The sequence below is a fragment of the Rhinolophus ferrumequinum genome, chromosome 4 (assembly GCF_004115265.2).
Source record: "Rhinolophus ferrumequinum isolate MPI-CBG mRhiFer1 chromosome 4, mRhiFer1_v1.p, whole genome shotgun sequence".
Lineage (NCBI taxonomy): Eukaryota > Metazoa > Chordata > Mammalia > Chiroptera > Rhinolophidae > Rhinolophus > Rhinolophus ferrumequinum.
This window is the reverse complement of record NC_046287.1, coordinates 54,832,208-54,844,428: the sequence shown is the minus strand read 5'-3', so window position 1 is coordinate 54,844,428 and position 12,221 is coordinate 54,832,208. Positions and strand designations below refer to the sequence as shown.

Genomic DNA, 12,221 nt, shown 5'->3' with positions numbered 1-12,221 from the left:
CAGGGTAGAGAATCCCAGCCCTAGTGTCTATACTGAATGGAAACTTCAAAGTCTCTGACTTTGTTCTCAAGTTCTACCCATTCCCTGGGTGATCTGGGCTCTATATGGCTACTAATGTCCAGTCTGTACCTCTGTCCACTTGTCCATTTCTACGATACCACCCACAAAGCAGACTCCCTTAGTCAGAAATACAGCAAAGTTGACGACTTATTTCAGGGGAAAACTAAAAAGCCACCAAGTATTTTCATGATAAAACAGAGGGCTGGAACATTAGTCAGTGTCATCAAGTTTATAGGACAAGCCTCACGCTCAGTCAGCTTTAGTTGGGGCTGTTCAGGAGGCATCAAAGAATTGTAATGCAAGGTGATTTCTCTTGTTATGTTTCTTTGTGAAATTCATCATTTCTGAACAAAGCGTTTTCATGGGTTGAATTGTGTCCCTTCAAAATTCATATGTTGGTGTCCTAACCCACAGTACTTTAGCATATGACCTTATTTGGAAATAGGGACGTTGCAGATGTAATTAGTTAAGATGAGGTCACATTGGAGAAGGGTGGGCCCTGATCCAATATGACTGGCTTCCTATAAGAAGAGATGCAGAGACACAGACAGGAAGAAGATGACCACATGATGACAGAGGTGATGATCAGGATGGTGCTTCTACCCACTAAGGCAACGCAAAAGATCGCCAGCAAAGCACCAGAAGCGAGGGTAGGGGCGCAGAACAGATTCTCCCTCAAGGCCTCAGAAGGAACCCACCCTGCTGACACCTTGATCTCAGATTTCCAGCCTCCAGACTGTGGGAGAATAAATGCCTGTCATTTAAGCTGCACAGTGTGTGGTATTTTGCTGAGGCAGCCCTCACAACAACCTAATAAATGCTCTCACCCACTGCCTATCTTTATTTACATTTTCCTTTTTCAAATTTTTCCTCTTTGGTGAGCACAAAAAAGTGAAAAGACTGATACTGTGGTTGTACAACAGATAAGCTTGACTGGATCAGGTTAAAGTAAATGGTTCAATAAGGTTGATATTTTGCATGTACCTGAATATAAAGAACTAGTTAGAAGACATGTTTTCTTCCCAGTTAGTTATTCTGTGTGAGCGTAGAAAGGGCCAGGCAATAGCAATCATGGTGAACGGAAGAGAGCTGACTGTGAGTGCGGCACCGTGCTGGGGTAGTGGTATTAGAGATATTGTGTGTGTGTGTGTGTGTGTGTCCGGGTGTACACACACGCACATGTGCATTATGTGCTACACATCGTATGTATCGTATAAATCTATATGTATCCTCTATAGCACTCAGCACTACTCTTAAACCCTCACATTACTCCTGCAACAGAGCTATTATTATGTCCTCATTGTACCAATGTGTGAAACATAGAAAACAGAAATTTAGTAACCTAGCCCAGGTACCACAGGCAAAAACTCTTTAAGTGGTGGTAGAAATCAAAATAAGTAAGAGAGTTGATCATTTCTTCTCTGGCCATGAGCTCTATGAGGCCACAGAGCACATGGCACTGGTGCGGGAAGGACTGTGCAGAGATCAGATTCAGCCCTTGTCCTTTGGGGTATATCTTATCATTCTCAGATAAGCACTGAAGCTCAGGGATGCTGAGCTGGTGGCCAGCTTGGGGCTGGGACCCAGGCCAGCCCTGCCCTAAGCTTCGCTGCTGTGTGGGTACCTCTGTTTACCTGGGAAAGCTTCATTTTTGAGACTGGATAGGAAAACAGAGTGAGAATACAGATCCAAGTTATGGTTAAATGAGAGTTTTCTAGATAAACAGCTAAGCCTTCCTTAGAAAATGAGAGTGCAGCAGTGCTGGGGTAGACATGTTCCTGCCACCTAGTGATATTTCTCTCCCATTCCACTCTAATCCCTTCTTTGTCCCATTCTAAGACCACGGCAAAAGGACTAACTCCCTTTTATGGAAGTTAGTCCCTTCCACTTATGTGTCTGTCAGGCATTTATTTATGGGTACCTGCTTATTCTACTCCAATGGCAATCTCCGTTAACCTCCACAGAACACCAGAAAATTCCTTGGAATTGGAACTCTAGTTTGGAGGACACAGCTCAACTAAGCCCTCCCTCTTCCTCTCCAGCTCTTTCCATCACAAATGTCCTCTAGGCTGACGTGCTGGGGCTGGAAATTGGTCAGTAATCAGAAATGTGTATTAGAGTAGGGAATCATTAAAAAATATATCAATTTATACTCGGATCATTTTAACATAAAGCATATGCATATTTTGATTTGGACCAAGGGTGCTGACTGGCTTTCAGATTCCTCTTTCTTGCATAAACAACATCTATCCATAAAGCATCTTCTACATTTCTTTAAAGTGAAACAATTAATTAAAACCACTCTTGAAACACTCTGAATGTAGAATCTTAGGTTTCAATGATTTTCCCTAGTAATTGACAATGCTCAATAAAAACTGTGTCAGAGCAAACACAAGTACATTTTGTACAAATGTGTGTATATACTTTACTGAAGAAATACAGAGAGTTTCTTAGGCTAAGTTGGTTAAGATGAGGTGGGTTTAGAGAGCTCGCTCTGGCTGCTGATACCCTAGTGGCCAATCCCATTCTACTTCCTTCCATGTCTACACTCTGATTTTAGATCCTGCCTCCACTTCAATTCATCCCATTCAAAGATGGCACTAGAGGGATAGGGAGAGGCTAGTAAAATGGCACAAACTTTCATCTATAAGATGAAGAAGGTCTGAGGATCTCAGGTAAAACATGATGACTATAGTTGATAACACTGTATTATATAATTGAAATTTGCTAAGAAAATAGAACTTAAATATTCTCACACACAGAGATAAATATTAGAGGTGATGTGCTTAGTTAACTGGATAGTGGGAATACTTTCACAATGTACACCCATATCAAGTCACCAAGATGTATACTTTAAATATCTTATAATTTTATTTGTCAACTATACCTCAATAAAGCTGGAGGGAAAAAAAAGATGACAGTGAACAGCAGGACTTTTGGCTACCTTCTCTGCAGTGCCCTTGAAAAAATACTCACTAAAACATGTTGGATATTTCTTCTTCATTCCTTAGTCATTCATTCCTTCATTAAATATTAAGCCTAGAACAGAGTCAAGGATCCTATTTTAACTCTGGAAACAAATTATGCCACTAAGAATTCTTGCCAAGGCCAAGTAAGATCTTTGTCATGGATCATTTTAAGAACAAATGTCTTCACTAGAATTTCTTATACCTTATTTGGCAAGAAATGGTCAAACTGAACTTGCAGGAGTGAGTGCAAATCTCACTAGATTAGAATTTAACACTTACCATCATTGGTAAATTCACAAGCTGAAGTAGAAAGTCACTGACCACAGTGCATTCCATAATTTGCAACTCACCCTAATGGTGTTTGCCCCAATCGTGTCTCTCTTTTTTTTCCCTTTCATTATAGTAAAATACATATAACATAAAATTTGTCATTTTAACCATGTTTAAGTATTCAATGGTATTAATTACATTTCCCGTGCTATGTGACCCTCACCATTATCCATTTCCGAAACTTTTCCATCAACCTAACAGAAACTCTATACCCTTTAAGCAATAACCACCCATTTTCCCTGCCCCCAACCCTCCATCCCCTTTTTGGCTTTCAGTTTTGGTGAGCCAGGTTAAGTTTTCCTTTTTACGTATCTTGATTTGACCACACATTTAAGTCGGAAATAGAAGCTTCTTGTTTTGTGTAAGGTAACACCAAATCACACTCTTTGTACATGTAGGTCTTATGCAATAAATGAATTCATGAAAATAATCTACTTAGATTTATTTAAAATCAAATAATGTTATAAATTACCTGGTAAAAATGAAGTGGGGTGGGGGATGGGAGTGATGTGGGAGATAAATCATTGTTAAAAGATATGGCACATATTTTGCAAATTTAGATTTTATATCTATGGAGTTTCCTGAAGCAAAATTTATATATCATTCCAAAACTTTTATATCTAGGAAAAAATCATCATTTTTCTTGGGTATAAAACTATTATATTTTATAGCCAAAAAGTGTATTTGACAAATTTCAGCTAAATATACTGCCATCCAGTAGATTTCCTCAAATCATGCTAGCCTCTTCATCATAGTTCCACACTATTCAGAAATGATTTATTCTGGGTACAAGAAATTTCTGGCATGAATGTTTCACAAATACTAAAAATTTGAGATTATCAACTAAATGCCAATGAAAAAAATAAATGTTTCTGGAATTGTACTAGCTGTTATCAAAACAATAACAGCAGTGATAAATGTTTTAGAGATTGAACACTAGGGATTTTTAAGACATTCATTATATGCCAATCTCTGTAAGCGACATCTAATAAATGCAAACATTTCTAAAAGCAAATAAATATATTGAAAAGTATAATTTCTTTTAGCCTGTTCACTGATTTTTTTGAAAACATTTCTCATAAAATAACATCCCACTTCAAGATGTATGTATTCCATCAGACTTCGAGAAGGAAGAGGGATATCCTTGTCCTTTATCATGAGGAAAATACAAGGTAGCCATAATCCTAAAACGAATACAGTACGACAACGGTGAATTCTCGAAGGTGCTCAGAAATGGCTCGGATGCTGGGAGCAGAGTGTTTCCAGAGTATAATCCGACTGATACAGTGTTCTTTGCAAAAGGCTGTGAGGTCTTGGCCTAATAAGCATAATCTCATTACACTGCAAATAAAAGTTTCCTATTTATCTCCAGATTTCAAATGAATCTAATAAGGCTTATGATACAGTCACCCAATACCCTAATCATATTTCTGCCTATCTAAAAGCAATCAGTAATTGTGTTACAGCAGAACGTGCTGACAATACCTCTGACACAGAAAGGAGAATGAGAGCCCAGCTGTACTAATTAAATTAAATGCTAGGCTGATGGAATACATTTGCTGAAGCCGGGAGAGTATGGGTGCAGAATTAATAAGCATTACGGCTTAGAGCGGGAGATGATATCATAATGGATGCAAGGTTTTGATGTTGAGAGCCTCATTCAGATTCAATGTACCATAATGTACGGATCTGACAGCTGCTTAGAGAGGTGCAGAGCCTTGAACAAATTGCACAGGAACTTTCTCGTTTTTATGTTCCTCGCTGAGGGACCTAACATCTTGCATTACCCCACAGCCTAAAAACTGCCCAGGCCTGTCTACCAGGAGGCAGTCACAGCATCTGCGATTTACTCTCTCTCAGCCAGCTTTCTCCCTCTCCCAACCCTTCTCTTCTTTTCGTTCCAGGCTCTGAAACTTTTATGTCCATCCTTCTACATTACTCCCTTTTGGATTAAAACTATTGATGGTATGGCGTTACAACAGGCTGAGAAGAGATCATTTTAGAATTAGATTTTCCCACAAGGCATTTTCCTGATTCTAGGGTAAAACCATGCTTGCAGCGAAAGAGGTACAAACGGGCCACTCGGTCATGTGGCTCAGGCCCACTGGTGCAGCAAGGCTGGGAGCCGAGCAAGACGGGGACAGCCAGAGCCACCACTAGCTGTGGGGACCGCCCCTCAGCCAGCCGAGTTGGGCGGCCTGCGGGTGCCAGCGCAGCACAATCTCTTGCTCATAAATTAGCTGCGCTATCTCGACGGCTGCAGTGCTGAAGCTGCTGTGCCAGCCGGCGGCTAGGATTCATTATCATGAGAATTTTGACAGGATATTAAATTTACTAATCCTGAACTTTCCGGACTGACCCTAACTGGGAACAGACAATGTGGATGACTGCAGGGAAAACACTTTCTCCGTTTTTTTTCTTCCTCCTGCCTTTTTTTCTCCAACCATCCTGCGCGTGTCCCCCCCCACATACTCACCACCTAGTCTCCCTCAAGTGCCACCAACTTTAGGCTCCCGGCAGCTTCTCTGTTCCCATGCAAAAACTCTCTCCTGCAGGTAATCCTAAAACAGCACACCCACCTCCCTGCGTGTGGAAATACCAAATTATACATGGCCCATCATTTCTGAACAGATTGGATGGCATAGTCGGTGACTGACGTGTTTGTGGGGCCAAGGTGAGAGGATGTCCGTGATTTAATACAGATCAACCTTTTTTCACATATGTAGACAAACCACCATGCTGGTCACAACTGTGCTCCATTTTACACATACATGCACACATAAAGACAGGTACATACGCACATGTGCGCACACACACTTTCCTTCCCTGATGTCAAATTGTACTGCCTTAGTCACCTGTAATTCATCCCAGGAATACTCAGCTCCACACTGTTAAAATTTTGGAAACACACACTCACGTTGTGTGGAGTTCCCTGTCTTTCTATCAGAGATTCTCACTGCCCTAAGCAAATCAGGCACCGCACATATGTTCTGATAGCAACTGCTACTCTTTGTTTATTCCATCTATAAATACACTACATCAGACCCCATGAATATTTTTAGAAAGTTTCGGGCATCACAGCAGAATCCAGCATCTTGCCCATTCATAAGCTTTCTGTGCTTCAGAAAAACAAACTGCTCCACAGATTTCCACTGACATTCTGCCAGTGTGATCTCTAAATAATTCAGCATTAAAATCTGGTCAGCTCTCCTACCTCCCCGAAAAACTCCTGCAAACACAGTGCCAATTAAGTTGCTGAAAACAGCAGATTTCCACTGATACTCTACAGATAAAGCTGACCATTAAATCGCAATTTAACATCCCAGGCAGCAGGAACTGCTGACAGCCTCTGAAGCTTGTAATCTCATTTAACCCCCTCCTGTCAGGAGCAGGCCCACCCCTTTGGCATAATGCAGCCAAATTAGACCTGACATGGCAACAAGAGAAAGAAAAACCTCTTTAGCTTAAAAGTCAGGCCACAGTGGGCAACCCTGACCTTCAGCGTCCCCCGCTCGCCCAGTCCGTTCTCCAGGGACCCCAGAGACATTTACCCTGAGAGAGGAAGAGAAAGAAGGACAGAGGAGGTGGGGTGGGGGCCCCAGTCACAGGCCACTTGGATTTCCCTGGGGGCAAATTACAGAGAATTTTCCCAGACAATGGAAGAAAATTTCACCTGGGCTTTTTCAAGTCTTTCTTTGGTAATAAAAGATGAACCCCGATGGTTCTGTTCAAACTCTTTTGGCTCAATATTTCCCTTTGCCTGCCGTGGCCTCTGACTTCGAAGCCAGGGGATGCCTCTGTTGGAACACAAGAGTTTCCCACTCCACGCCGGAGCCACCGTGCATTTTAAATGAGGTCATCTTAGCTGGTGGCTGGAGTCTTCAAAGCCATCTCCTGGAACTGGCATTTACTGGAGCTCTGTTTTCATAAGGAAATCGGGCCACCTCTGAGATCCCTGACAAGCACTCTTGACTCTACCTTTTCCACCAATTCCTCTTATTTTGTTAAGAGTGGTTGGGAGTAAAAGGAGTGTGGGGAATACGGGGTCCCAGCACAGACATTGGAAGATGATTTTTACAACATTCACAGCAATTTTCCAAGTCAAACCAGAGCTACTTTTAAAGAAAGAACTACACCACACTTTGTATCTTACTAATGATTATAAACCCAGGTTTTTAACCAAAGTGACTCCAGTGTGCGTTCGATTTCAAAGCAAATCTTTGTCTATTTTCAAAAAATAATCAGTTATTCATTTAAAAGCTCTTCCTTCCCAAGTATAAAATAATTTTTTTTCTTTTTTCCCCTCCTGAACAAATAAAAATGTTTTCAGGCCAAAAGTTAGAAGGGCATCTTCTAAAGTTTTCATTCATGTCTCTAATACATCTTTGGACCTTAAAAAGACCGAAAATAATACCACACTAAAAAATCCTATCTACTTTTCCTTTGCCTGAATTTCAAATATAGATATGACTGCACAAGTCAACAACTTCCAAAACTCAATGCAAAGTTTAAGAGAGAGAGAGAGACAGAGAGAGAGAAAGAAGAAGACAGAAACAGAGAGAGAAAGAGAGGGACAGAGACAGAGAAAGAGAGGAAGAGACAGAGAGAGGGAACTTCTCCTCCTGTACCTGAGTGACCCTCTCTCTTTAGGAAGCAGTTCAGCGAAAGTATGAATAAATTATGCCTTACAAAAGGAGAGCAAAGCCAAGATGCTTGCAAAGAGGAAACTTCTGGACCTCCCAGAGCCGGCAGCCGCTCAGCTTTGCCGATTCCCCCCAGCCTGCCCCCTTGCTCCTGGGCTTCTGCTGCTCCAGCGCCTCCAGTAACTCACCTGTTCCTGCTCCCAGGGGCCACACAGCAGGAAGGAACTTTCAGCACTTCTAGAAAATGCAGCCCTCTCCGCAGTGGTCCATTACCTGCTGCAGAGGCCAGCTCTCAGGTGCTGCTGGCCAACTCAAATTCTGCAGTGCCCCCCCCTCCTTTATTTTCCTTTTTGCTCCTTGAGTAAAGTTAGCTGAAATTGCTAGCAGAAACCGCCTCAATGTTTATTTCAACTTCCCAGGGCTGCAGTGGAGTGAAGTCCTGCCTGCCCGAGCCTTTCTGCAATGGAGTGGTTTATTTAATTTGTCAGTATAATGGGAGCGGCTGAATGAGAGACAGAGAATGCAGTGTGGTATAAAAGAAACAAAGGCTAAAAGTACCACTATTTTGATTCCCTTTTTAAAATTACTTCCAAAGTGTGGTATCTATTGTGAAGAATAATGCTGAACAAAGCACAGTGTCTTGGCAATATTCACAGAGCTTATTCACCCACAGCCAGTTCTGTCTGTACATTCAGAGGTAGAATACACTTATAAATGATGTATTGGAAGGACTATAGCTTCTATTGTGTCCCCAGTGTAAACAAAAAGGCAGACAGGAGCTGAATGGCATATGGGCAGTGAGGCCACACTGGATGCAACCACTCCCCCAGTTCTGGGGAGGGAAAACCGAAATCAGCTAAACCCCCATCAGAGTCAATGCGATGATGAGGCTCAGCTGAGGCGTGCCCCACTTTTTCCTCTTCATCCAACACCCCCGATTTGTACCTGGAAGGACTTCCTGAAGGTTCCCTTAGGACACACTGCCTGGGGATATGCCCTGCTGCCCACATTCCTAGGTGGAAGGTGCACCCTAACCCTTTTGATAATTTCCAGATCTTCCATTTAGAGGACACTAGTCTCTCCCATTGATGACAGTTTCCATAAGTTTTAGCAAACTTGATTATGACCTTCACGTGCTGTGTGTGTGTGTGTGTGGGGGGTGTGTGTGTGTCTGGCGGGGGGCTTGGGAGGGGTTTCAGTGTTGGGCGGCATGTGACTCTACATTCCACTTAATGGGGGCACAGTTTTTTTGTTTAATCTTTCGTGCTTTGTTCTTTAGTAAAATGACTCCACTGTGTTTGTGAGGAAAGGCCCCAGTTGGTTATAAATTGTATCCTACTTCCTCTGCAAGTTTCAGGAAAAAGCACTTTTTGAACATTGGTTTTCTGGTAAAACATTTTTAGACACTCATGCCCATAGGGAAAAACAATTTGGCGCTTTAACTGTGATTCTTGTCCTGTTACAGGGAAAAGTAGAGAGTAGCGGCTCACCTTTCCTTTTGGTCAAGTGTCTCCTTAGGCCTCCTCCGTTCTGGCCATATTGTGGACATTGGGGAGACAAGATATACAAGACCCTGCTTATGATGTCACAAGGGATGTATATTCCTGGTATTGATCTCAAGTTTGGACACTTTCAGTTTTTATAAAAATTACTGCATTGGTGGTGTCTATATGGCTAAAAAGCCTGGTTGATGGAATCCGTAGTGCTGGCTTTATTGGGAGCTCAGAGGTCTCATTTTACACTAGAGGAAACTGAGCCCAGAGAGTGGGAGTGATAGAAGTGCATGGAACAATAGAACCTGGTAGGCATCTTTGAAATCAATTGGTCTAACATTCCCATTTTACAAGGGGGAAAATTGAGATCAAAAGAAATTTGACTTGCTCAAGATTAGCTAGTGGACAAATTGGGATTAGGTCTCAGATTTCTTAAGCCATTCAAGTACTTTAAAACTTTTAAAATATAGTGGACCTTGAAAAGCAGTAGTAAAAAATGTTAATATAATTTATCTGTCTATCTATCTCTCTCTATATATATACATATTCCAATAAACATCAATTTTTGTCTATAAGAGTTTTCTATTTTGTACACAAGATTCTCAGACTTTGCATGACTCAATAAATTATCGAGCTGGCCGTGACTCTGAGACTCTGTGGTTTGGGGAATACTTCATTTTTGTGAGTTTCTTTCTGTTCAATGATAAAGTAATAGGTACCATTCAGAAAGTGGCTTATGCTCCTGGTAACATGCTCCATATGTCTCAAACTCCTCCCACCCACTCCTTCCAGGCAGTTCTCACGGGGCCACTGACGACAGTGCAAGCAAATGGGCTAACTCACAGGCAAGGAAAATAGGCTTTGGCTACTGAATTACTTTCTCACCCTTAAAAAGAGATTTTTTTTCTAAGTTGTTGGAATATAACAGACCCACAAAATGCATAGTTTTACTGTTTTTTGCTTAGTTTGCAAATGATAAGTGGATCAGTCCGAGATTCAGAGGATGGAGCGCTGGCCGGAGGTCAGGAAATGAGTCTAGATCCCACTTTAGGTTTTGGGAACTCAGTTTGGTCTTCCAATTCTCCTACTTTAAAATGGTCTTGACAATTTATGTATGCTTACTTACACACCCTCAACTTCCAAATGTTTCCCAGAGACATGAAAAGTCCCTATAATACATTTAATCAATAGTAATCTTGGTGAAGATAAATTAGAAATACATATGCATTTTTGGTTCTTAGGAAGAAAGATGCAGTATAAATTCTAGGTAATTCTAGTCTCCATTTGAAGGGCAGTTAGAAAGTTTGACATGCTGTTATTACCCGTTACCATCTTCTCCCATTTAATCCATATTTTCTTAAACAATTCAGAATCTCTTTTTCGGCTATTTTATGTTATAGTTCCAGGTAGGCAGAGAGTGTTAGAAGTTTATCCATTTCACTCTGAGTTTTTCACGTATGACACACAAGAATTTGAATTTTTGCAATGAATGTGTGGGAGGTAGAATTTAGAATTTTCAGATTTTGAATGTCACATCAACAGCTTAAATAGCATGATTGCTTCATGAAGTATTTCTTGAATTTCATTTCACATGACTGGGTTCTGAGGTGTCTACATTTTCAAACAAGGATTTCTGTTTCCAGAGGAAAAGTAACCAAAGGAGAAATTCCCATTATCAGCAGAGCTCTGCCTACTTTACTGGATTAAACAGCAAACCCATTAAAAAAAAAAAAATCAGTTCTCTAGTCTTTAATTTTTTTTCAGCTCTTCTTTCTCCTTTTTTGTTTTCATATGCTTTAAAATTCTTTGCAGTCTTCCTTCCTAACTGCACAATATCAAAAGCTCTCTGTTCTAATCCTCTCCCTGGCTGCCTCAATTAATCACTTCTTTATTACAGAACTTGGCGTCTTGCCCTCTCATTCACCAACAAGCATTTCCCCTACTTTGCTTCCGTGAAGCCAAGGCTTCTCTTGTTTTCCTTTGCCATCTAGTCCTTCTCATTCTCAGGCTCTCATTTTCTTTTTTCATTTTCCCCAATTCTCCATTTCATATTCATGTATTCTCTCAGCCTCCTAAAAATCAACTTGCTCTTTCATTTACTCCGTAAATATTATTGCATGCCTGCCCTGGCCTTTTCTGAGGATGTGGGGATGAGATCTTGTGAGTACAGAACAAGAGCTGTAGTTGCTGGAGCTTACGGAACAGTACCGTGCACCAGGGCTTGGGTTCATCCCTGTAAACTTTCTCATGGAAGCCTGCAGAAAGGTGGCTACTCGCCCATTTTATCTAGAAGGAGAAGTGACTAACACAACCGCATGAGGCTCAGAACCTGAGGCAGTAACCGTAGCTCATACTATCTCCCAGTGCAATACCCATCCCACTGACTGATTCTGTGAAATGTGATTCTGGCCTGCCCCTGGCTGCTGGAAAGAACCCTGCCTCTGTGGACTAGGACACGGTCTGACCGCCCTGTGGGGTCTGCCGATCGTATGGGACCTGGACGGCTCTGCTTTCTCCATCGACTGTCGTGAGGGTCATTGAGCTGCCTGGGGAGGAAAGGATGTCATGGATGTAAGCTTTCTAATCGTCACTCATGTCATCCCCAAGCCAACTGTTTTGGCATCAGATTGACTTATTAGGAGCAAGCTGAATTTTCCACTGAGCAATTTCGTCGATAGTTAAAATGCTCAATAAAAGGATTTTAGATGTAAGGCAGTGTATTCTAA

The 12,221-nt window shown here is 41.6% G+C and overlaps 1 long non-coding RNA gene across 1 annotated transcript in view; it reads right to left on the bottom strand.

Annotated features, from left to right (window-relative positions):
- LOC117021043 (uncharacterized) overlaps nucleotides 1-8,431 on the bottom strand; it is a 124,751-nt gene extending 116,320 nt beyond the window's left edge. Inside the window, exon 1 of the long non-coding RNA XR_004422796.1 lies at nucleotides 8,191-8,431. This is a non-coding gene — a long non-coding RNA (uncharacterized LOC117021043). The remainder of the gene's footprint in view (nucleotides 1-8,190) is intronic.
- Nucleotides 8,432-12,221: the final 3,790 nt, after the last annotated feature.